Here is a 27,701-nt window from a genome sequence, read left to right on the forward strand (position 1 = left end):
GCAAGGTCATAGACTCCAGTGTCCTTGGGGTCTAGACAGATGCTAGAATGATGTGGCCTACTGTCAGTGGCTACAGTGGGTCAGTCCTTAGGTATGTGACCAATAAGCTCAGGTCAGTTGTCTCCTATGACCAGGACCTTGAGATGTGAACATCTCGAGTCTAAAATAGCTTGCACCACCATCATGGCTACCACCCACACTGGTTTCTGGACTCTCTGCCATTTCCATTGAGTCTGAACATTCTCTTCAAAAGCTTTTCCTTGAAGAGGAAAAAGGAAAAGCAAAAGGTAGAAGTAGTGGTGTGTTAAAAGAGTAAGAATGGTGCATTTTCGTGGAGACCAAATGGCGGCCTACAGTTTTGCTCTAATGAAGGGATTTTAGGCACAGGCAGTAGATGCTGTGGGATGTAGATGACTTCTGCATGAGATGGGGGGAGCTTATTTACCTGTTCCCTAAATTCTCTGAAAGATTGCCAGTTGCCCACTCTGCTGAAGCTACATTCAAAGTGCGGTTGAAAAGAAAGAGCTTTTACAGTGCTTCTCACCTATAAGCATGCACAAAAATCACCTGCAGGGCTTATGAAAACACAGATTCCTGGTCTTCATCTGCAGTCTTTGACTCAGCAGAACGAGGGTGGGATCTACGATTTGAAATTCTACCAGGTTCTCTAATGATGCTGGTCTATGGACTGTGCTCTGAGGAGCCCCAAAGTAAGGGACTTGGGATATTGCTTGCAACCAAATAACTGTGGGCCATCTCTTAGTGGACTCACTATGCTCGCTCTCTTTCCTCCTTCTTCTGCCCTCCCCTGGCTAGAATCTCATATATTTGATTCCAGGCAATTGGAGAAGAGAGAGGAAGGGAGGAGGGGCAGATGGGGGGGCAGGAAAGGAGGGAGGGAGAAGACACCACCATCCTCCATTCTGGAATGCTGCAACTCATTAGCAGCTTTCACTTCAGGGAGGAGATGGCCCAGCTGAGGCCTCTCTACAAAACAACTGAGGTCAGAGGTCATTTCTTTATGGGAAGCTTGTTACTACCAGTGGCTTCTTCCAGAAAGATTAGGTTCTTCATGTTCAAAAATATTTTAAGCCTTCTTTTTAAAAAATCAGAACTGTTGGCAAGACAGAGAAAAGGCAGGATGTTGTCTTGGTTTTAAGAAGTCACCATGTTTTCATATTGACTAGGGAGTGGGGAAAGTGGAAGCATCCTTCTAGGAAAGTCCTCCAAACAACCAAATAACAAATTGTTGTGTCCCAGGCCTGGGCTGTGAGAAGACTCAGCTCCTGTTCCCGAAAAGAGTGGGTACCAGTAAGGAGAATGATTGCCCAATGAAGAGTGGGTGACCACAAGGGGCACAGGACCTAAGTCAGCCTTAAGGAGGTACAGTGGGGCTGGGATGTATTGTCCAGAGCCACATGAAGGACCAAGGCACTTGCTCCAACAGCTGCCAAGAGTGTTGACTGATGAGAGCTCACAGCTGAGCCTCCCTCTCTGGAGTCTGGACTCAGTTCCAAAGGGCTACCTCCCCAAAGGTTACCTCCCTTCTTGGGGGCAGCCATTTCTAAGAACTGACCAATGCAGGGCTTCAAAGACTGGATCCCTGCGGTGGTTAATTTTATGTGTCAACTTGGCTGATGCCCAGATATTGGGTCAAACGTTATTCTGAATGTTTCTGTGAAAGTGGTGGTTTTTCTTTTTTTTTTGGGGGGGGGGGGGGTGTTGGATGAGATTAACATTTAAATTGGTAGACTCCCAGTTTGAGAAAAGCACATTACCCTCCATAATGTGCATGAGCCTCATCTAATCAGTTAAAAGCTTAATAGCACAATGGCTGACTTTCCCCAAGCAAGAAGGAATTTGGCCAGGGAACTACCTTTGGACTTGAATTGCAACGATGCCCCGAGCCTCCAATCTGCTGGCCCACCCCATCAGATTTTGGACTTGTCACCTTCCATAATGGGGCAAGCCACTTCCTTAAAATCAATTAGTTATATATATATATATATATATATATATATATATATATATATATCTTTCTCTCTCAAATATATATATATATACATTTATCCCCAGGCTGAGGCACATATTCCACACCCTATTCAGGGATTCTGAAGTTAGAATAATGCTCAAGGGGCCACACCCCTGGTAGGAGTTACTTCACACTACAGCTACATTCTTCTTTCTTCTGGCAAAGAAAGCTCCCGGTGATCTTTCCACCTCCTCAGTGCATCTTAGAGATCCGAGAGACCCTTTGTCTCTCACAACCCACATCAACCCAGAAAGGATCCCTGATGAATGAGACCATATAATGTTTGTCCTTCTCTGATTGACTTATTTCATTTGGGGAATATAAAAATAGTGAAGGGGAATAAAGGGGAAATGAGAAAAAATGAGTGGGAAATATCAGAAAGGGAGACAGAACATGAGAGACTCCTAACTCTGGGAAACGAACTAGGGGTGTTGGAAGGGGAGGGGGTGACTGGGTGACGGGCACTGAGGGGGGCACTTGATGGGATGAGCACTGGGTATGTGCTATATGTTGGCAAATTGAACACCAATAAAAAATAAATTTATTTAAAAAAAAAGAAAGAAAGAAAGAAAAAGAAAGAAAGAAAGAAAGAAAGAAAGAAAGAAAGAAAGAAAGAAAGAAAGAAAGAAAGAAAGAAAGAAAGAAAGAAAGAAAGAAAGGGTCTCTGATTGGCTGGGTTATATGAACAATGTTCTGATTGGCCTGCTTCAGTGTATGCTCCCACCCCTTGACTGACAAGGCTCTCCAGTAACACTGGGCATGGTTGAGAGGCAGTTTCCCAAAAAGGGGGCCTGGAGACCGACAAAATAAGAATATATAAGCCTTTGTGACCAGAGAAAGTGGCCTGTTTTGGAGCAACAGTGCAATTATTTTCTGCCTAATTAGCTCTAGAGTGTGGGATATGGAATGTTACAATGGTTTGTTTCCCACAGTTGTTCTTTCTCTAGTGTGCTGGCAATCGGTCTGAGCTGGAGCAGGGAGGGAGGTAAGAGAGCTGAGGACTTTTCTTGCACAGGTCCCAAGGTCTAGATGCGGAGAAAAGAGCAGGAAGGTCCTACTTTGGCTTCAAATCTCCTCCAGCTTCTCCAATCTGTCTGATGCCAGAGAGTTCTGAATTTGGTGGACTATCAGGTATTTCCCAATCATTGATGAGGCTTTGGTTTTCATTTGTATCATGACCCCCATCATCAGAACCCAAAATGGGGGTGATTCTTGGGCCCACCCCCCAAATGTCGTTAGCTGTTATCATCTTGTCTTAACCATTTCCCTAAGAACACGGCCATCTGACTTGGCTGCCACTATACCCCCAGCATCTAGAACACAGTGAGTGCTCAATATATATACATTATCTAATGAACAAGTTTGGCTAGAAATGCGTCCTTTGATTTTGTTTTCCTTCTTAAAGGTGACACGTTGACAAACATTGGAAGCAAAGTGTTTAGCCCACTGGAAATAAAAGGCATACCTTGCTTCTGCCAGAAATTCTTTGCAAAGTTTTCCTTGCCAGAGAGCCCTGTGTGGGAGTTTTCTGCAAAGCAATAAATAATAACTTACACCCACCCTCCACAGGCACATTTCATTTTATTGGCTAAATATAAACGGGTAACTGCAGGCTTCTTCAGGGAGGCCCACGCTGTATCTCTCCACCTTCCCTAGATGGGGTTGTGCCCCTAGGCCACCTGCCTCCTCCCTCCCCAGATATAGTCCCCATGGGACCAACCACCCAGACTCCTGGGGATGAAGGAGGACTGGATCTGTCAGCTGCCAACATGCTGTCACTTTATCTCATCTTGTAGATAACATCATTCCTTAATACAGAAAAGGGCTGTATCTCAGAAGATCCCTCAGGGATGGCTCAAATTCCAAGTCCCCAGAAATGAGGCAGAGCCAAAAATTAGCATTTCCCATAGAGACAGCACTGCTACTCATTGAAGGGAGAACTCCTCTCCCTTTGGTGGCTGCTCTTTTCCTGTCACGTCCTGAAAAACACCTCTTTTATTTCTTAAGCTTCAGCTTTCCAGATTTATTTTCAGGGACGTTCCCCATTACCACCCCGTTCCTCCTGTGGAACAGCTCCTATGCAACCCCTAGGCTCATGATCCCAGCACATAATCCTTGGAATTGGTGGAATGTGTGTGATTCCCCCACCAGACTTTGAGAACATCGTAAACAGAAACCATGTCCTATTTATCTTTAAATCCCCAGAGCCTAATACATAGCAGACCCTCCATAAACATGCTCTAAATAAACGGTGGGTGCATACATTCGTGCATGCATAAATGAATGAATACCCTGTCCCACGTCCTTTATATCCATTATATTGTTGCTTCATCATATCAAGTCTACAAATAGAAATGCTCGTCCTTATTGTATCCACATTATATAGAAGGAAGAATTGCGATCAAAGACACTAAACCACGTAGGTATGTTCACCCAGCAAGTAGATGGCAGAATCAAGATTCGAAAAAAAAGAATCGAAAAAAAGAATCAGGATTTGAACCCCAGGGAGTCTGACTTCAAAATCGATCCCTTTTCCCAGCCAATTGAAAGTTTTATGGCCCCAAATCCTACCCAGTGGACAGTTACTTTCTCAGAGTATTGTTTTTCTACAGACTCACCTGAATATCTACTGGCAAGACTTGAAAGAAGGGAGAAGTGAAGACCATGGGGAAGGGTAACAGATAGGTAAGAAGCAGGACTAAGTCCTCTCACCTCTTATAAGCCTGCTTTAAAAATGCAAATCTTGGGGCATCAGGGTGGCTCAGTTGGTTAAGTGGCTGCCATTGGCTCAGGTCATGATTCTGGGGTCTTGGGATTAAGCCCCACATGGGGCTTCCAGCTGGATGGGCAGCTTGCTTCTCTCTCTCCAGTGCTTGTACTCTCCCACTTTCTCTCTCTCTCTCAATAAATAAATAAAATCTTAAAAAATAAATAAGATAAATAAAATGCAAATCTTGAGTGAAGCTGAAGAGAGTTAATTATTGAACCACATGCAGCCATTATTACCAGTTATTTCATTCTCTTCAGAGGCCAGGAGAGAGGCAAGTCTTCTAGAGAAATGAAAACATGCTGATGGAGGAATGTGGGAATGAAACTGATTCAAAACACTTTCTCTGATCCAAAAAAGCACATGCTGTAAGAAAAAGGATGGAATAAGAAGCAAAGATGTTTCCATTTTAAAACCACTTAGTTTGGGCAGACTGGGTGGCTCAGCGGTTTAAGCACCTGCCTTCGGCCCAGTGTGTGATCCTGGAGATCCTGGGATCTAGTCCCACGTCAGGCTCCCTGCATGGAGCCTGCTTCTCCCTCTGCCTGTGTCTCTGCCTCTCTCTCTCTCTCTCTCTCTCTGTGTCTCTCATGAATAAATAAATAAAATATTTAAAATAAAATAAAGCCACTTAGCTTGTACCCTGCTCACTCCTTAGTCTACACCACTGCCACCTCCATTTTTTAAAAAAGTTTTTTTTTAATTTTTTTTTTAATTTTTATTTATTTATGATAGTTACAGAGAGAGAGAGAGGCAGAGACACAGGCATAGGGAGAAGCAGGCTCCATGCATCGGGAGCCCGATGTGGGATTCGATCCTGGGTCTCCAGGATCACGCCCTGGGCCAAAGGCAGGCGCCAAACCGCTGCGCCACCCAGGGATCCCTTTAAAAAAGTTTTTAATTGACATACAAAATGGTTTTTTAAGTACATTTTGCTCTACTTGAAAGATTAGCTAATCTTTTCAACATAAAATTAATCATTTGGGGATTCCTTTGGGTTCTTTGCAAATTGGAATCTCAAGGGCATAAGCCAAAATTTGGAAGAATAACAAATACCAATGTAGACAGAACAGGTTCTAACACTCTACTTCCAATTCTCCCTCCTACACTCACAGTAGGCACCATCCGATCATAGCACTGAACTCACATGAGGCCTCAGAACCGTTCTCCACACATTGCTGCAGGAGGACTCTAGTAATCTGCTAGCATATCACACCAGACAATCATGTTGTCATTCCTGGCAGTGAAATACATATCAATTTAGGAACTAGGGTGCCCGTGTTCTAGCTGCAACTTTCATCTAATGGTTATGTGACAAGAAACAAGTAATTGACCCTATCTGGCATCCTTGCTTTCCTACATAAAATAGAATTCATAATAGCTGTACAAAATTAGTTCAGGGAAATAGATGACCCAGAGCTGCAAAAATGATAGAAAAATATTTACAATGTGGAATGAGTCTATCATATCCCGGAAAATGAGACTGAGGCTACTTGATTAAAGATATTGACTAAAAAGTTGATGGTAGCAAATCTATGAAGGAAAGAAGATTGTAAGCAACATCAACCAAAAACACAGGCAGAGAATAAACTCTAGGGAAGTAAAAGTGTTAGAGAGCTCCAAGTGAAAAATTAATAGACACAAGGAGAGAGTGAGGGTTCTCAAGTGTTTGCCAGTGTGATGATTTGGGGAAGAGGGTGTTTCAGCTTCCTAGGGCTTTCATAAGTACCACAAATTGGATGACTTAAGCAACAGAAGATTTTTTGCCTCACATATCTGGAGGCTAGAAGTTCAAGATCAAAGTATCAGCAAGGTTGGCTCCTTCTGAAATCTGTTCCATACCTCTGCCCCAGCTTCTGGTGGTTGGCTGGCAGTCTCTTCCCCTGACTTGTAGAACAACACCCTGATCTCTGCCTTTGTCTTCATGTGGTATTCTCCCCATGTGCACGTATGTGTCCAAATTTCCCCTTATAAAAAGTCATATTGGATTAGGGCCTACACTAATGACCTCATTGCAACTAATTACAGCTACAATAACCCTATTTCCAAATAAGGTCTGAGGTACTGGAGGTTTAAGCTTCAACATATTAATTCTGGATGGACACAATTCAACCTGTGACAGGAAGTGTCATCAGAGCCACTCAGTAGCTGGGCCGTCCTCTCCTCCCCCACCATCTGTGCTAAGTAGCAACAGCTGGGCATCCACTCCTGCGCCAAAGCAGGATGTTACACAGGACAGCCAGAGGAAACACAGAGTTGCAGGTGGTTACTTACTCCTCAGACAGATGGGGAAGCCCTCCTCCCATGAAACAATCTTTTAGCAGAACCCACCCAGGAGTGGGTCTTATCTCCCTTTTACACAATTACCAGTGGAAGCCTATTAATCACAGGAACAATTTTAGAAAATAAAAACCAGCCATCTAATTATAACAGTAATAATAGATCAAGACAAACAGGGTTTATTCCAAGCATTTGTTCCATGCATATTGTTTCAACAATAGAAAATTTACTAATATAATTATATAATATACAAGGGTAGCAGATAGAGTCTATAAATATCTCAATAGATGCATGCAATCGACTACATTCTTCTTCCCAGTTTTATATCCTTCCCTTTATCCATACTTTATGCCATGTAATTTTGAGTTCCTTCCTCCAGAGGCAGAGTATACCACCCCCACCTTCACTGTTGTGAGGCTTTGCCATGTGTTTTGGTTTCACCAATGAAAATGGGGTGGAAGCGGAAGCATCCCAAGCCTATTCTGCTGTCCCTTCTTCCACTTCTGCCATCATCATAGAACACTCCCTGGCTAGATCACTGGTCCAAGAAGGATAAGAGATGTTTGAAATAGTCTGGATTCAACATGAAGGTTGTTGCCAAACCAGTCAGCTAATTAGCCAAATCCTAGTCAACCCAAAAATGTGTAAGTACTAATTATTATACTAATCCACTGAGTATGGAGTGATTGTCACACAGTGTTATTATGACAATAGTGGACTGACACAATGCAGAAAAGGCCCCTAGTAAAATTCAACACCTGTCTCTGTTCTAAAACACACCCCCTACACATAGTCACACTATTACCTGCAAACTACAGTCAGCTAATAGTTGAGAACAAAAGCTTCCTTAATCTAAGAAAATTTAAAAAGAAATTTTTTTTGCAAGAAATTTAAAATGATCTGAATGGTAAAACATTGGAAATAGTCACATAAGTCAGGAACAAGACAGAGACAGAGATGCTACCTTCAAGGATATTTTGCAATAATAGGTCCTAGACAAAGAATAAAACAAAAAAAAGAGGTATAAATACTGGAAGAAAAGTGAGAAAAATGTCTTGTTTACTATAGTACAGCTGTTCATCTAACAAATATAAATCCACCAAAAACCTTTTAGAACTAACACCACAGTTCAGTAAATGATCAGACACAAGATAAGTAGATGGAATTCAAAAGTTTTCTTCTATATGAACAAAAACCAAATAGAGAATTAGAAAGTACGATGGTAAAAAAAATTATTCCAATGTATGACACTAACCAAAAAGAAAAACAAAGCAGCTCTTACTCTTTTTCACATGGCTTATAGATGTGGAAAGACTCAGCATTCATGGCAATGCCTTCCCAGATTGATCCCTACATTCAGTTCTTTCCCAACTATGGCAGTGTTATATTTCCTTTTTAGAGGACCTGACAAGCATATTCCAAAACCCATGTCAAAGAATATGTGTGCAAAATGTTAAAGTAATGAATTATACTGGAGAAGGGGGGAAAGGAGTCATATGTATCCCAAAATGTATTTAAGAAAAACATTTTCTTAAGATTTATTTTATTTATTTGAGAGAGAGAGAGAGAGAGAGAGAGAGAGAGCACACAAGTGGGAGGGGCAGAAGGAGAGGGAGAGAGAATCTCAAGCAGACTCCACACTGAACGTAGAGCCCAATGCAGGGCTCGATATCAACAAAACCAAAGGTTGGAACTTAACTGACTGTGCCACCCAGGTGCCCCTAAGAAAAATTTTAATTATAATGCTATAGTAAGAAATGAAAGCAAAATTAGAACATCCAGATAAAAATATGCTTAAAGCTTGTACTACATACAGATTTTTTTAAAAGATTTATTTATTCATGAGAGACAGAGAGAGACAGAGAGAGAAGCAGGCTCCATGCAAAGAGCCTGATGTGGGACTTGATCCTGGATCCCGGGATCATGCCCTGAGCCAAAGGCAGACGCTCAACCACCAAGCCACCCAGGCGTCCCCATACAGATCCTTCTTAAAGGAAGTTCTCAAGGACATGCTTCCTATAGAAAAACCATGATCCCTGGAGGAAGGTCTAAGATGCAAGAAGGATTGGAACACAAGGAAAGGAAGAAAAACACATGAGCAAATCCAAGCAGAAACTTAATTAGAAAATAATAATCAGGAATACCTGGGTGGCTTAGTGGTTGAATACCTGCTTTGGCTCAGGGCGTGATCCCGGGGTCCTGGGATCAAGTTCCACATCAGGCTCCCTGTGAGGAGCCTGCTTCTCCCTCTGCTTATGTCTCTGCCTCTCTCTGTGTGTCTCCCATGAATAAATAAATAAAACCTTTAAAAAAGAGAAAAGAAAACAACAATTGTATCAATGTCTGAGTTCTGTGCCAAATACTAAAAACAGAAATAAAATTCTGGAGACAAATTACAAGTAAGTCGAGAGGTAGGTGTCAAAATTAAAGTGCTCAAAGATTACTGTAGGGTCCAGAAAGAGGGTAAAATTCTTGATTGGGAATTCCTTGAGCTAAATATGCATGTCAAAATTTCAGTAACGAAGATAAAATAACAGAATAGTGCATATAACTTCAAAACCAAGATGAAAAAATTTCAATTGGAGAAACATCTCTCCCAACCCAAAAGTTGATGAGAAAGAAAGAGAGAGAGAGAAAGATAAAGTAGAATAGTAAAATGTGTAAAATAAAATGGTCAGAAAATGCAGTTATACCAAGAATAAGAGTAAAAGAATATAAAGTAAAAAGCTCTTATTAAAAAAAACAAAGTAGAATTCTTTTCCAATCCAACTGCATTTTATTTACACTCAACGTATAAGGCAGAGAAAGACTAGAAGGAAAAGGATAAAAGTAGATACCAAGCTAACAATAACTAAAGAAAGTTAGTGTTGCTTTATTAATACCAAACACAATAGAGTTCAGTGCAGATAATCCTCCTGGAAATAGAAGGGCTTAGTGTTGTATTAATGCAAGAAGAGAAAAATATTCTAAATGTGTATGCCTCTTCACCAAAGCTTCAAATTGGGTGTGCCATTAACCAAAAGAGCAACCTTTTTAAAAAATATTTTATTTATTTCTTTATTTATGAGAGACACACAGAGAGAGGCAGAGACACAGGCAGAAGGAGAAGCAGGCTCCATGCAGGGAGCCTGATGCGGGACTCGATCCCAGGACCCCGGGATCACGCCCTGAGCCAAAGGCAGACACTCAACCACCCAGCCACCCAGGCGTCCCCAAAAGAGCAACTTTAATAACACAACTCAGTGTGACCTTTCCTCCTTAATACACCTCTACCTCCCCGAGTCCTACTTCCCAGAGTGAGCCACCTGTACCCCAGAGTATTCAGGCTCCGCTTCAGGGAAGCCAGGCAAGGTAGAATCAGCATGGGCGAGTGTGTTAGGAAATGTTCCTGAGAAGGTAGGACGCAGCCCAGAAAAGTTTGGACCAGATCTGGGAAGAAGAATAAAGAAGATCCGAGCATGCACCAAAGCCTCCACCCTAGAAACAGGCCTCAGGCAGCTGGGGAAACAGTCTGAGTTGGAGGGTGTTTGGGGGAAAGGCAGGAGGTAAGGGAGGGACCCCCAGAAGGGGCACAGAGACTGCCCTTGGCATCCTCCCTTCCTGTCAACTCTGATCTCCCTGAGGCCCTGGCAGAAATTCCACCCCGCTCTCTTTCTGGCTCCAACCCCACCTCACATTCCAGCGAAAGCTCAGTCTAGTGCAGAAATGCAACCCTTGCTTTTGGGCTTAGGTATCACAAAGTCAGAGGCCTCTTCTAAAAACCTGACTTTGGGTTTCAGTTTGTTGACAAAAATAACTGGAGTCCCTGAGCAGCCAACACAAACGAATGGCAAACTGTCCCAGACAGAAACCCCAACCCCCAGCCTCTGCCATTCTCAAGCAGCCTCCCTGCGAGGAAGGCCTTGGGCCCAGAGGCCTGGGTTCCAACCCCACCTGTGGATGGCCTCCCAGCTTGGTGACCTTGGGGTGGTCGCTGTTCTCTTGGCCACAATTTCCCAGCTGTGTAGTGGGAATCAGAGAACTCAGTCCCCTTCCGATACCACAGGATTTGCTGGTACAAAGGCACACGATGCTGGGGTTTGAAGTGAAAGCAAAATGCTCTGTCAGGAACCTCAATTTATATACCGAGGTTCCTTATTCCTTTCAAAACACATTGATAGACACTCACTGGATGTTCCATTGGATGCTCACCACGGTGAGAAGTTCCAAATGCCAAGGCCACCGGACCAAAAGCCTGTGATGCCCCTCTTTTCACTTTAACAATTAGCTGGATTCCTGCCCCACTTTGATCCTTCCATCCTTTCCTCAGGCTCTACCGTGCAAAATTGACTCTCTCCTGCTCCGCCCTCAGGATGCTGACTTACCTTTCTTCCCATCAGGATCTCTAGGTGTACTGGCCCTTACCTCTCACCCCTTAGTGCCTTCATGTTGTTTGTATTCTAAAGAAAAGTCTAGGGGCGCCTGGGTTGCTTAGTGGTTGAGTGTCTGCCTTTGGCTCACTGGGATCCAGTCCCATATCCGCTCCCCACAGAGAGCCTGCTTCTCCCTCTGCCTATGTCTCTGCCTCTTTCTCTATGTTTCTCATGAATAAATAAAATCTTTTAAAATAATAAAATTTTTAAAATCTATCTTTATTTTTTCTTTGTGTCCCCAGCATTGTCAACCAAGCTATAATCTCAGCCCTCAACTCAGTCAAAACCAGGACACAGCAAGTTTTTTCTGCAAAGGGTCAGATAGTAAATATTTCAGGCTTTGCAAGCCATGTGGTCCCTGTCACAACTACTCAACTTTGACATTGTAGCGCACAGGTGGGCATTGAAGATACATCAACGTGTGAGCATGTCTGTGTCCCACGAAAACTTTGTTTATAAAGACAGGCTGGATTTGGCCCACAGGCTATAGTCTGTGGACTTCTGATCTTGGAGGTTGCTTCTTAAATGTTAATGTTCATACAAATCACCTGGGAATCTTGTTAAAATGCAGCCTCTGATTCTCTAGGTCTGGAGGAGGGCCCAGCACTCTGCATTTCTAACAAGCTCCCAGGTGATGCTGATGAGGCTGGTCCCAGGAACAAGGCTCCTGATGACTGCTGAGACAGGTACAGCCGACTCAACTGGCATTCCAAGCCCCTTCTCCCTTGCTGCCTTCCAAGAGAGAGGCTGGAAAAACCAAATAAGCACTTTCTTGTCTTCCCTTGTGGCCAAGGTATCCATGTGGACCAGTTCTGGCCAATACGATGAAAACAAAAATGTGGAGGTCTTTCAAGAGGCTCATGAATGGCACCCTTCTCCCTGTCCTGAGTTCTCAACTATATAAGAATTAAGACAAAGGGGATCCCTGGGTGGTGCAGCGATTTGGCGCCTGCCTTTGGCCCAGGGCGCGATCCTGGAGACCCGGGATCGAATCCCACGTCAGGCTCCTGGTGCATGGAGCCTGCTTCTCCCTCTGCCTGTGTCTCTGCCTCTCTCTCTCTCTCTCTCTCTCTCTGTGTGACTATCAAAAATAAATAAAAATTTATTTAAAAAAATAAGAATTAAGACAAAGGAGTGGCATGTGAAGGCTTGAGATATCACTGGTATTACTTATAAAGGCCGTTATTGTGGAAAACATAGTTTATGTTGAAATGAGCCTGATAACTGAATTGTGGGAAAAGGCAGAATTACTTATTTCACATGGACTGGGACAGACCTCCCCATAGGGTTGGAGAGATGGGGGTAAGACTTATGGCCCAAAGGAGCAGAAGAGAACTGTTACCTATAGACAGGCTAGGCTCCCTCCCCAGTAGAAAACTGGAGTTCACTCTTCCCAAATTTAGCAACCAGCTACATTCCACTTCCCCTGGGATAGGGTAAATAAAAGGCAGAGAGAAGCTGGAAGTGTATCACAAGGAATGAAACCATTTCAAGTGAGACAACATCACCTTCTCTCCAGTATTCACTACTTTTTGTTCTGTTAAGATACTGGGCTTAACATTAAACCTTTAGTCAGGAAGAGGTGTGTAGTCTAATAGGAAAATCCTACACCTACCTTCATGAGACTGTACCACTTTTCTCATGAGACTATAATAACCATTTCTTTGCTTTGGTATTTTCTTTTGAACACCAGTGGAGAATTTCCATTTTCCCCCCACAGGGGTCTGAAATGTGTCAGAAGAGCATATTAATTAAACCCCAAGTTTATTCTGGACACAGGGCCCCAAATTTATTCTCTATTCTATTAATTGCCCAAATTCTATCCAGTTGTGTTGTCCACATAACTAATCAGAGTTCATGAATTCATTCATTCAGTAAATATTTAATGAGCACTCGCTTTTTCCAGGCTGTGTTCTAAGTGCTAAAGATACAACAGTGGACAAAGATGAACATGCTTGCCCTAATGCAGCTCAGATTCCAGCAAGGGGTATGGACAAGAAATAATCATCATATAAATAAGTTATACTACATGTTTGATGGTGGAAACATCATGAAAAAAAGAGAGAAAAAGTAGAGCAGGGAAGCAGGATCAGGAATGCTGGGAGGGAGGGAGAATGTTGCAGTATGAAAGGTAGTCAGGGTATACAGTGGAATTAAAATCAAACTAAAAATTTTTTAAAAGATAGCTAGAGTGGGTCTCTTCAGGAAGATTAAATTGAGAAATTATTTGGCATGAAGAATTAACAATGTAGATAATTAGAGAAATGCATCCTATACAGAGGGACAGTCATTGCAAAGGCCCAGGAGAACAAGAATTCACCTGTTCAGTGAGGAGCAGATTGACTGGAGCAGAGTGACCAGAAGAAAGGGGCGATGACAGAGATAATGCAGAGTCACATCAGAAGGAGTGGAAATAACCCTAAAGAGGAGGCTCTTGGGACGCCTGGGTGGCTCAGTGTTTGAGCATCTGCCTTTGGCTCAGGGCATGATCCTGGAGTCCCGGGATCGAGTCCCACATAGAGCTCCCTGCATGGGGCCTGCTTCTCCCTCTGCCTGTGTCTCTGCCTCTCTCTCTGTCTTTCATGAATAAATAAATAAAATCTTAAAAAAAAAAAAAAGAGGAGACTCTTGCAGGTGAGAGAGGATGATGGCTTGAGCCAGGATAATAGCAGGTGAGGAAGGGAAAAGAGGTTGAATCCTGGATAAATTTTTAAGGTAGAACCAGTAGGATTTCTTGGCAGGCTGGGTATGTGAAAGAAGAGGCAAGGACTCCATGGTCATCCTTGCACAGAGATTAAATGGTAATATTAAGATATATCAGGAAGAGCAGAATGAGGAGCCTGGTCGAGTTTCTCCATAGAAAAACAATGATTTAAGTGGCAAAAAAATATTTTTTAAAAAAGTATTTACAGTCTCTAGAATCATCTTAAGGGCATACAGTAAGGGAAGAAACATTCATGAAGAAAATCTGCAAAACCTCAGCAAGGACAGCAAGGGTCCATGGTATCTGAGCCATGACCTGCTCCCTCCTCCTCCCCCAGTTCTGTGTGATGGAAACTCTCCTGCAGGTGAGTATGGCCAAGAAGACGGGGACTCCCTTCCCCTCAGTTCCCAGTCTTGGGCTACAGTTTCACTCTGAGAAGGGCAAGACTCCAGTGTTTCTCCAGCCCTGTGTGGCAGAACCTCTAATCTGGATGGGTGTGGATGAAGGAACGGAAGCCCCCATTACTCGCCGCCCCCCCCCCCCATTCCCTATTTGGATGGTGGAAGCTCTACTCTCCTCCAGGTGTGGCAGGCTGAACGTCCTGAAGCCCAGCCATCCCTGCCCCAGATCCTTCGCCAGGTGGAGGCTCTGTGCTCACAGGAAAAAGATAAGAAGACCAGAAGTTACCACCCCTCCCAATGTCTGCTCACAGAGCAACAGTGTCACTCCAGAAGAAGAGGGCCATCGCCCACTCTGGATCATGTGCGGTGCTGCAGATTCTTCCCAGGGAAAGAGACAGGCCAGAGGGAGGAAGAGCTCCATGGTGCTGCCTAAGAGGACTGACTTTATTTGGAAGAGAATGTGGAGAATTCCTAGCTGAAGGGTGTCGTTGAAAACCAGGAGGGATGCCTGGGTTGCTCAGGTCATGATCCTGGGGTTCTGGAATGGAGTCCTGCATCCGGCTCCCTGCAGGGAGCCTGCTTCTCCCTCTGCCTGTGTCTCTGCCTCTCCCTGTGTGTTTCTCGTGAATAAATAAATAAAACCTTAAAAAAAAAAAAAAAGAAAACCAAGAGATCTTGGTGGAGGGAAATTGAGAGTGTGCTGGGAGCTCCCTAATATTGGTAGCAGCTAGTGAAGTGACAGAGGGTCAAAAAGTTAAACAAAAAGAAACAGGTAAAAGACGGCCAAGAACACCCCCAGGGGTCACAGTTGACCCTGGGGGTCAGGCAGGTTGTGCACCAGTGGTGGTCGTCCATGGACTCGGATGCAGTTGAAGCTGGACATGGGTGAGACTTGTAAATATACCCAATTCACACACAGATTCGTCAACAAAGGGCAGAAGCCCCTCCCCCCCTCAGCACAGGAGTTTAAGCACAGGCTCTAATGAAATGCTGGCGAAATGATGAGCCCCTCAAACCCTGGGGAACTCCCTGAAAGCTAGGAGGAAAAATAAAACCACACACGTCCCTACTTGACAAATGTGGGCAAGCCAAGGCTGTGCCCTCTCAGGAGTGATGGAGAAGGACTTCCAAGCTAGCCCTTGGCTGAAAGTTGGCCCAAAACACAGAGTCCCTGACCTATGATAGTGACTGACCTCCAAACCACACACACACACACACACACACACTCTCTCTCTCTAACCAACTAAACAAGCCTAAGCACAACCTGTGATCAACAAGTAGCTTCAGTAGATTCCAGGATGACCCTGAGGTAGCCTGAAAAACAAATCTGAGCAGCGACATCAGAGGCTGCACACTGCAAGGGAAATAGACTTCACAAAATTAGCTCAGCCAAGTCACTAAACAAATAAACAAACATCAAGCAAACAACAGTAATAACCCCAAGGGATGGGGGAGTCAATAGTCAGAGTTGCTATAATATTTTACCTAAAATGTATTGAAGCTAGTGACACTAACAGTAACTCAAATCCATACTGAAAACACCAGTAAAGCTCATTGTGAGATAAATTATAAAAGATGGTAGAATGGCCTATTTCTTCTTCTGTCTTTACCTGATATAAAGAGTGGTTGTATAAAACAGTTTGTTTACAGTTGTATTATTGGACCTGTGATGTATAGAAATGTATTTGAGGGGTGCCTGGGTGGCTTAGTCGGTTACGGTTACATGTCTCCCTTCAGCTCAGGCCACGGTGTCAGAGTCCTGGGTTTGAGCCCCACATTGCCCTCCCTGCTCAGTGGGGAGGGGCGGCGAGTAATGGGGGCTTTACTCCCTCTGCCCCTTCTCCCAACTCATGCTTGCGTGTGTGTGTGTGTGTGTGTGTGTGTGTGTGTGTAAGCACTCTCTCTCTCTCTCTCATTCTCTCTCAAATAAACAACAAAAAAATTTTTTTTAAGAAATGTAATGTGTTTGATAGTAACAGCAAAAAGGAGACAGATGGGAGCAAAGACATGTTGAAGCAAAGAAATTAATCAAACCAGATGGTAACTGGCATCCATAGGAGTGAATGAAGAAAACTAGAAATGGGAAATAAGATTAATTTAACAACTCTGGATATATATTAATTTTCCTTTCTTCTCTTAGCTTCTATAAAGAATATGCATTTGTGTAAATTAATAATTACAATGTGTTTCTGGGTTTGTGACATACATAGATGTAACATTTATAACAATAATAGTATAAAAAGGGGAAGAGTTTGGAGTTTATAGAGAAAAGTTTCAGAATTCATTGGAATTATGCTAGTAAAATCTGAAGTAAATCTGATAAGGAAGCTGTATATTGTAAGCCTTAGAGCAATCACTGTGGCAATAACTAAAAATAGAACATCAGGTGCCTGGGTGGCTCAATTGGTTAAGTGTCCAACTCTCGATTTCAGTTCAGGTCATGGTCTCAGGGTCATGAGATCAAGCCCTGTGACAGTCACGCTCCATGCTGGGCATGGAGACTGCTTCAGATCCTCTCTCTCTCTCCCTCTCCCTTTGTCCCTCTCCGTGTGCACCCCCTGTCGCCTTGCCCCACTCACACACTCTCTCTCTCTCAAAAAAAAAAAAAGAGACAGATAATAGAGTTAAAGGGTCATTACAGAAATTTAAATGTTATTCTAGAAAATATCCACTTAACACAGAAGAAGACAGTAAAGGAGAAACAGAGAGTGACAGAATGAGGCATAGAAAACAAAAAGCTAAGGTGCAACTGTAAATATAACCATGTCAATAATAACACCAAATATAAATGAATGAAGTGATCCAATGTAATGGAAGAGATTGTGGAAAAAGCCAAGATCCAACTATGTACTGGCTCAGAGTACACACTTTAGAGTACACACACACTAAAGAGACACACTTTATTTTTTTAACTGCCTTTGTTTACATTTCATATACATAACAAAATGTTACCATTTTAATGACTTTTAGGTGTACAATTCAGAGGCATTAAGTTCATTTACATTATTGGGCAACCATCCATCTCCAAAATATTCTCATCATTTCGAACACAAACTCTAAACCTATTAAATAATAGTTCTCCATTCCTCCCTCTCCCCAGCCTCTGGCAACCTCCACTCTGCTTCCTGTCTCTGTGGATTGGACTACTCTAGGTCCCTCATATAAGTGGAATTGTACAGTATTTGCCCTTTGGTCTGGCTTATTTCACTAAGCATAATATTTTCAAGGTTCATCTATGTAGATGATATAGATTTATATACATGAACCTTGAAAATATTATATATATAATATATATCAGAATTGCACTCCATTTTACAGCTAAATAATATTCCATTCCTTTGGGGAGAGAGGTACTTAGCTATTAATTTACTTATTCTGCTTTATTGAGGTATAATGGACAAATAAAATGGTAGATACTTGGGGCACCTGGATGACTCAGTGGTTGAGCGTCTGCCTTCCACTCAGGTCATCATCCTGAGGTCCTGGGATCGAGTCTCGCATCAGGCTCCCTGTGAGGAAACTGCTTCTCCCTCTGCCTATGTCTTTGCCTCTCTCTCTCTGTATCTCTCATGAATAAAAAAATAAAATCTTTTAAAAAAATACATAAAATGGGGGATCCCTGGGTGGCGCAGTGGTTTGGCGCCTGCCTTTGGCCCAGGGCGCGATCCTGGAGACCCGGGATCGAATCCCACATCAGGCTCCCGGTGCATGGAGCCTGCTTCTCCCTCTGCCTGTGTCTCTGCCTCTCTCTCTCTCTCTCTGTGACTATCATAAATAAATAAAATTTTAAAAAAAATACATAAAATGGTATATATTTAAAATACACAACATAACAATTTGAATTATATATACTTTATGAAATTATTACCATAATCTCATTAATTAACACATCCATCACCAACTAAAACATACTTATGCTTCGTCTTTGTTTTTGTTTTGTGTATATGTTGGTGAGATTTCTTAGGGTCTTCTCTCAGCAAATCTCAAGCATACAACACAGTGTTATTAACCTCAGTCATCATGCTGTACCTTAGATTCCTCAGAGCTTATTTCTCTTATAACTGAGTTTATTCCTTTTGACCAGCATCTCCCCATTTCCCCCATCCCCTAGCCCCTGGTAACCACCTTTCTATTTTCTATTTCTGAGTTCAATCTGGTTTTTTTTCTTTGAGATTTCACATATAAATGAGATCAGACAGTATTTGTCAAGCTAATTTCACAATGGAGAAAGAATAGTCCTTTTAACAGTACTGAGACAATCGGAATCCACATGCAGAAGAATGTATTACACAAAAAATTAACTTGAATCTAACTGGTCATAGACCTAAATGTAAGAGCTGAAATTACAAAAATCTTAGAAGAAATCATAGTTGTAAACATCATGACCTTGGGTGATGATTTCTTAGATATGACACCAAAAGCACAAGCAATGACAGAAAAAGATACATAAATTGGACTACATCAGGTGTGCTTGGGTGACTCAGCCAGTTAAACTCTGCCATGATCTCAGGGTCCTGGGATAGAGCCCAGCATTGGGCTCTCTGCTCAGCAGGGAGCCTGCTTCTCCCTCTCACTCCCCCTCTGTGCTCTCTCTCTCTCCCCCTCAAATAAATGAATAAAATATTTTTTTAAAAATTGGACTACATCAATTTTGTGCTGCAAATAAATGCTGCTGTCCACTAAATGAAAAGATAATCCACAGAATGGGAAAAAATATTAGCAAATCATATATCTAAAAAAATATATCAAGAATATATAAAAGACAACTCAATACCAAAAAGACAATCCAATTTAAAAATGGGTGGAGGTTTGAAAACATATTTCTCCAAAGAAGATATACAAAAGGCCAATAAGCCCTTGAAAAGGTGCTCAACATCATTAGTTGTTAGAGAAATGCAAAAATGCAAATCAAAACCACAAGGAGACACAACTTCGTACTCACCAGAATGGCTACAATCAAAATGTGGAGAATTTGAAATCCTTGTGCATCGTTGATGGGAATTTCAAATGGTTCAGTCAGTTTGTCCATCAAAATCTTGAACATAGAGTTACTATATCCCCCAACAATTCCACTCCAGGTATATATAATCAAGAGAAATGAAAATATACATCCACACAAAAACTTACACATGAATGTTCACAGCAGCATTATTTGTAATAGTCAAAAAGTGGAAACAACCCAATGACTAATGGATGAATAAACAAAATGTAGCATATCCAAACAAAGGAATGTTATTCAGCAATAAGAAGGAATTAAGTATGATATATACTACAAAACGGATGAACTTTTACACTAAGTAAAAGAAGCCAGTCACAAAATACCACATATAATGTGATTCTATTTATTTAAAATGTCCAGAATAGAAAAATCTATAGAGCCAGAAAGTAAATTAGTGGTTCCCTTGGGCTGGGAGGAGGGTGTAGGGGGATGGGGAGCGACTGCTGATGGGCACCGAATGTCTTCCAGAAGTGATGAATACGATCTAAACTGACATTGTATTCGTGGTTGCACAACCCTGTGAATATACTTAAAATTCACTACTCTGTGGCCACCGCCACTGTGGTTGTTCCTCCTGGGGCCTCACAGGGTAAACAACCCCCACTGAGCCTCACAGTGACCTCACCGGATAAGCAGCTTAAACATCACTCACTGAGCCCTGCACCAGGCAGGGGGCTGAGCAGCTCCCCCAAGTGCTAACACCTGAAAATCAGCACAACAGGCCCCTCCCCCAGAAGACCAGCTAGACGGACAGGAGAAAAACAAATTATTGACCAAGCAGCACTGGAAAGTTCCAGGTGAAGTCAGGGGACTTACAGTATACAGAATCAGAGGATACTTCCCCTTGGTTTTTTTTTTTTTTTTTTTTTTTTTGCTTTTTGATTTCTGTTTGCTTCCCCCTCCCCCTTTTTTTTCTTTTTTTTTTTCACTTTTTCTTCTCTTTTTTTTTCTTCCTTTTTTCTTTTTTTCTTTTTCTTTTCTTCTTTCTCTTCTCTCTTTTTCCCCTTTTCCCAATACAACTTGTTTTGGGCCACTCTGTACTGAGCAAAATGACTAGAAGGAAAACCTCACCTCAAAAGAAAGAATCAGAAACAGTCCTCTCTCCCACAGAGTTACAAAATTTGGATTACAATTCAATGTCAGAAAGCCAACTCAGAAGCACTATTATAAAACTACTGGTGGCTCTAGAAAAAAGCATAAAGGACTCAAGAGACTTCATGACTGCAGAATTTAGATCTAATCAGGCAGAAATTAAAAACCAATTGAATGAGATGCAATCCAAAATTCACTACTCTGTACACTTTAAGTGGGTGATATCTGTAGTACATGTATTACATCTCATTAAAGATATTTTTAATTATTCATATGAAGATGCTCCAATAATTAAATGCATAGATATTCTAACAGTAAAGTGCTAACATATAGTGATGCTCTGAATTTGAAAATATTCAAATATTCTTTACATCCAGCCCTGCACCTGGAATTCTGAATTCCAGTCCACATTTCCTACTGCATATAGCTCCCCACCTGGTTTTCCTATTGGCCCCTCATGCTCACAGATTCCCCTGAAATCCACTCCTCCTCTTAGGTGCCCCTCACTGACAGTAGCATTGCCATTTTCTACAGGCTTCTAGACTGATAATCCTAGGACCACCTTTGATTCCTACCTGTCCCTTGTTCCTAAGTCCAGGAGACTTCACGTCTGCCCAAGTTAACCCATTCCCTTCCGTTACACCAGGGGAGCTCCCATGCCTTAGTTCTGAGCCTCAGTTTTGCCCCTACATTAGCGATGACCTCCAGTTTCTCCTGCCAACCTGCACCAATACCAGGTTAACATGCCCAGGAAGAACACCAGTCACCTCAAAGCTCAGCAGCTCTCAGTGGCTCCCTGTGCTTAATGAATAATGTCCAAATTCCTGCTTCTGGAAGTTTGAGACTCTCTAGGTGCCTTTCCCCCAAAACTATCTTTATCTGTCCCTGATGATTCCCTTCACAAATACTTTATATTAAAAACCATCCACTATCCCCTCTGAGTGTCACTCAACTTCCCCCACTTTCTTGCCTTTGCCCATGCTGTTCCCCTGCACCTTACACTTTACTTCACCTTGTCTATGAACATCTGGATTCCTAGTCAGGCTCCTCCAAGAAACTCCTCCCAAACTGGTGTCAGCATCCCCTTCTTTTAAACTGTGCCCACATTCTGTCACCTACCCGTCATGCTACAGATAACTGTCCTTTAGATCCTGTAGCTCTCTAGGTGCTTTACTTCTTGCACTGCTATTTCTAATCCTTGTTCTTTGCCTCATCTCTTCTCTTCCTTCCATATTGCAACTGGTCTTTGTATGGGATTTGGAAGGGTTGCATCTGTGCTCGACTTATAATTCTCAGAGCTTTAGCACAGAGCCAGGCACTTCATAGGTCCTCAATAAGCCTTCAGGAACACAAAGCAAAGAGAAAACACAGCATGTGTACTTCCTGGCTTTATGGAATTTACAACCTCACATGGAAAATAGACATACATTTTTTTTAAAGATTTTATTTATTTATTCATGAGAGACACAGAGAGAGAGAGAGAGAGAGAGAGGCAGAGACACAGGCAGAGGGAGAAGCAGGCTCCATCCAGTGAGCCCAATGTGGAACTCGATCCTGGGACTCCAGGATCATGCCCTGGGCTGAAGGCAGGTGCTAAACCACTGAGCCACCCAGGGATTCCCTAGACATAAATTATTTTGATGCAAGACAGAATGAAGGAAGTATATGATAACTGTGTCCCTGGGGCACCTGGGTGGCTCAGTAGTTGAGCATCTGCCTTTGGCTTGGGTCATGATCCCAGTGTCTTGGGATTGAGTCCCTCATCAGGCTCCCCACAGGGAGTCTGTTTCTCCTTATGCCTCTCTCCCTCTCTGTGTCTCTCACGAATAAATAAATAAAATCTTAAAAATAATAACTGTGTTCCCAAGTACTTTGGAGCAAGAGGTGACATTTAATACAACTGAGAGGAACGAGAAGAGGCTACTGATTGGGGTGAGATTCTCATAGATGGATTTGGGATCAAGAGCATTACAGATTAAGGGATCAGCATCAGCAGATACCCAAGTAGAAAAGTGTCAAACACATTTGCAAGAAGTGAACTGGGGGCTATGACTGACGAGCAAGGTCCATGCTCAGTTGGAAGGGGAAAGGGTACTGTGGCTAGAGATGAGCCTTGAAAATTATGTTGGAGACAGATCACAGAGAGTGATGGACTCCAGGCTAGAGAATCTGGACTTTATTCTGCTGGGGGTGAGCAGCCCTGAAGATATTTAGTTGAGCAATGAAAGAGCTTAGGAGCTAAAAGGAGCTAAAAGGCAAATTGTATCAGGCAGCCCAAGTGGGCTGATCAGGGCCTGATCCTGGAGACCCGGGATCGGGATCGAGTCCCACGTCGGGTTCCCTGCATGGAGCCTGCTTCTCCCTCTGCCTGTGTCTCTGCCTCTGTGTGTGTGTGTGTGTGTGTGTGTGTGTGTGTGTCTCTAATGAATAAATAAATAAAATCTTTTAAAAACAAAACAAAACGGTGTCTCAATGAATAATCAGCTGTTGATTTACTTGATTTGTAAATCTGGCTGTTCAGCTATGAATGCCTTAAAAAAAGTGGGGGCAGATGGTGATTAATTCTTAAAGGGACAACAAAGAGTTTAGCTCACTTTTAAAAAAAAAAAATGTTACGACTTCTATTTTCTTAAAGTATATGTAAGTTAACCAAAGACTCCAGGGGAAGTTTCTGTTTGGATGATGTTTATTTTGGTACCTTGAAAGCTTGGCAGTTGTTTAGAAATTCAATTACAACTTGCCTTTAAACAAAACCACCCTTGGGAATGGTGGGTTTGAGCTGATCTCAATATATTAAGTTGACATTATGAGGCAGTTATGCTGCAGGTTCAGAGGGTTGATTAAATCTTAAAATGAGTGCAGAACAGGCACCAAAAGCACATGCTTTGTTTAATTGGCTCTTCCAATAGACGAGACAAAGAAGGAAAAAACAGCAATATAAATGGAGGCTATTTTTATTATTGTTTAAAAGGGAGCCTCCTCTGTGTCAGATGGGAGATCTAGCATCAGCTCCCATGGCTTTTCTTCAAGACCATGGATACACAAAAAGCACAAATTGACAGTCGGGGCTAGAAGGAAACTGAGGCTCCCAGCCACATGCAAGCCAGCTGGGAGGAGGAAAGGAATAGTAAATACTGAGAAAGTGTTCAATCAAAACTTCCATTTGCTCTAGCAATTAATCATTGTGCATGCACATACACATAGTCCATTTTTTTTTTTACACTTGATCTTAGCCAAAAGTGATACACAGTTTTTTAACTGAATTTAACAGTTTTAACCCATGGCAGAGATATTTAGATATTTATCGTTCACTGATAATAATCAAATGCCTTCTCTGCCTTTCTCAGCTTCCCTGTTAGTTAGGTGGAGGCCAGGTGACAAGCTCTGGCAAAGGCCCGGAGAGCAGAGGAAGAGTATGTCACCAGCAAGCTGAAGCATTTAGGAGCCAGTGTCCTCCCTCCATGACTTCTTTTCCTTTGATACAGTGGTCCTGGGGGTCCTGGGTTCTGGGTGAATCAGCTGAGTGATGGTAGAGTGTCTGCCAATCTAGATTCCCAAGTAAGAAGTAAAATTTAGTTATGTCAAGCCACTGAGATATTAGGGTTTATTTGTACCACAGCATAGCCTAGCCTATTCTGACTAATCCATCCCCAGTATCCATCCTTTCTTTTATTATGTCAGATCCCCTAATTTTTTTAGCTGGACATGTGGCTACCCAAAGGGAAAACTATATTTCTCGACCTTTCTAGTGGCTGAGAGAAGCAATATGTTTAAAATCCAGCCAATGGAATGCAAACAGAAGAATCATCTGTTCCTTAAGAAGCAGTAGTAATATCCCCTTTTTTTTTCTTCTTCTTTGGCCTATTCTTTATCCTGCTACCTGGAATGTAGATGCTGCCATCTTGGACAAGATGCTGCCATCAAAGCCACAAGTGGAAGAGCAACAGTAGGGGAAGCCAGAGTTCCCGAGCACATGGAGCACCATACCAACTGTGAACAGCCTGCCCACATTTTTATGTGACTGAGAAATAAATTTATACTTTCTTCAAGCCATTGTTGTTTCCAGCATCTTCCATATATTTAGATGTTTGACTTTGTAACCAAATTATCTGTCTTTTTCACTTCTTCTGCAAATGTCTTAGAAATACGTGGCCAAGAACCCCAGAATCAGCACCAGGACTGCCTAATAGAGTGGATATTTTGGACAGATCAACTCAGGTTGTCTAGGAGGGCTTGCCAATTCTTTAAGCAAAAAGATCCCGGAAGAACCAGAGGACAAGTGATAGCATATGTATGGTTAGCAAACAGAGTCTCTGATTTCCTTAACTAGAAGGTAGAGGTCATAATTGTTAATAACAATTTAGAGTCTACTTCTCTTCTTCTTGACCCTGAGGTAAACTCCTGGCAAGAAAAAAGCCACTTCCTCTCTCTGATTTGACTTTATTTTTATATTTTTAGGTTTCCCACTTGGGAGATGGACTTCTTCTCTCCATTTTGAAAGAAACTCATTGCTACTTCTTTCCCAAGCTTTCAAATATTCCTTATTTTATCCCTTCACGGATGGTATGGTCCCTTCCACATACTGAAGTCTTAATGAGCGTGAACTTCCCTTATTCTTTCCACTTCTCTCCCATAGTCAATGGTTTGATACTGAGAGCACTATTCTGCTATGGAATGGAATAACTCCTATATCCAGTAAGTATCTGCTAGAAAGAAAGCTCCATGAAGGCAGGGATTTTTATCTGTGTATCTCTAGTACCTAGAAAAGTACCTTGTATATAATAGGAATTCTATAAATATTTGCTGAATTTAATATCTAATAGTCTTCTGTATTTATTTCACTACCACTCCACTATTTACCTCTGAGTTACATCAGCTTATGTGTATTCAATGCACAGAAATATCCCGAGTGACCAACTGCTGGAGTCTAGAAAAATAAATATCAAACTTAAATAAACAGGCATCTTTTTTTAGAGTAAACCTTGTATATAGTATTTTAAGCAATGGGTAAATTAAAATGTGAGTTTATTGTAAACCACAAAGCCTTGAGAATACATTTCTAGGTGTACTACCTCTATCTAAAATCATGCTGAAATAGAAACTATCTCCCAAATTCAATGGCATAGAGCAAAAACACTGAATTCTCATTCCCTCACAGCTGCAAGTTGGCTAATCTAAGGCAGACTCAGCTAGGCTTGGTTCCAAGCTACAGGCCAGGTCCCGATATGCTCTATGTCTCCATATTTTCCATGTCCAGTGGTTACCAGGGAATGTTGTTCCCATGACAAAAGACATTCAGCACAGAAGGCACTCGGTTTGTGTCTTATCTGCTAACATCCCGTTTGCCAAAACAAATCATGTGATCAAGTGGTCAGGGAGAAACTCTGAACACCCTGAAGCACTAGCAAGGGGGTGAATCCACAAAACAGGAAGTGAAGAATTGAGATCAATGATTCACTTTACCACACTGGGTTTGATAAATATCAAACATGAAATCTGGCTATTTTCTGATACAAGTACGACTCTGTTAAATACTGTTAACTCTCACAAGAGAGGAAAGTGGAGCATGAAATCCCCAGAACTTAACTCAAGAGTCCCTAAAGTTGGGAAACATTCTTCTGTTTCTGAATGAACAACACATGCTGGGTAACGGTGGTGAAGATGTCCTCTGGGTTCACACACTCTCTCAAGCTTACCATGTTCCAGATCTCAGTCCTGACTCCATCCTTGTCCCAAGTTTTTAACTCTTCCACTTGGGAAATCCTCCCAGTAGAAGAGTTCTGTAGGCCAACAATAGTAGTAAATGGCAAGAGAAGTTACATCAAGAAATTTTATTTACTACCTTCATCCTCATTGGAATGGTGGTTCCATGTCCCATTAAAAAGAAAGTACCTTGAATGCCAGAAAGAAGGGCTGTAGAGTAAAGGAGGTTGGAAATATCAAAGACTTGCCAGACTCCCATCTATGGTATAGGTCCTTTGACATCTGACCCAATGAATGTTCCCCAGCCTTGTTGACTATGACTCCCTATTATAGTCACTGTAGGGATCATTAATCTGGGATCCTCAGACTGAATGTGGACAGAATTTTAGGGATCCCTGAATTTGAGTGGGAAAAAAGTTAACTAATATTTAATTAATATAATAATAACATTTAGCACTTCCTTCAATTATGCAGGTCACAAACCACAGTATTATTAGGAATACCTGTGCTTTTGTCACCAAATCATACATTTTTTTTCTTATCACATGATGCTTGTACATATCTTTTATAGATACTTTTAAATAAAGATATTTACGTTTAGCACTACTTCAAAAATGCAAGAGTTATTAAATCCACTACTAGATATGGTTTTTTATGTGCCATACTGTATCACAAATTTGTTTTTCTAATACTCTGATAACTGTATTTATAATCTAAGTATTTTGTTTCATGAGTGTAAAATCATTATACTGAGACTCATTAGCTTCGCCAGACTACCACTGAACAAATAAGATTAAGAACTTCTCCTTAAGGTTTCCTGCAACAGGTGATGTTCTTTAGACCCTCAGGAAATGCACTGTGGGTTTACCAGGTGCTTATATGCAACAGCAGGTGCTGTGCCCAAAATATCTTGGACATATGGGATCAGTTCATTCCCTTTTATCCAAATTTCAAACACTTTCCCTTCTGATCCCTGTGACTCCTCTGAAGAAACTCTCCCAACCCCACTCCAGTTTCTTCTTATAGTTTCCAGAAAAATCTGTAAAAATCCCTTCTTTCTCATTCTTTTATCATATCTTTGGTCCCCAACTATAAGGAAAGGTCAAGGTGAGTTTAACCCAGCAATATCTCCCTATTTAGTTTTTAAAATTTCCTCATGATCATGTTACATCTCTTAAGCTGTCAGCAGGGAAGTGAAGTACACCCCACTCCCTTGTCTAAGCAATTCTTACTTTAGAAATATTGCCTGATACTGATACAAAATCTTCCCTCCTTTAAGGTTGGCTCTGCCTTCTTCCCCAGGTCCATTAC

At 42.0% G+C, this 27,701-nt stretch overlaps 1 long non-coding RNA gene across 1 annotated transcript in view; it reads right to left on the reverse strand.

Annotated features, from left to right (window-relative positions):
• The window catches only part of LOC119865540, a 43,909-nt gene that overhangs the window by 15,370 nt on the left and 838 nt on the right, over window positions 1-27,701 (reverse strand). The window lies entirely within an intron of this gene.

The sequence above is a fragment of the Canis lupus genome, chromosome 24, assembly GCF_011100685.1.
Source record: "Canis lupus familiaris isolate Mischka breed German Shepherd chromosome 24, alternate assembly UU_Cfam_GSD_1.0, whole genome shotgun sequence".
NCBI classification, from domain to species: domain Eukaryota; kingdom Metazoa; phylum Chordata; class Mammalia; order Carnivora; family Canidae; genus Canis; species Canis lupus.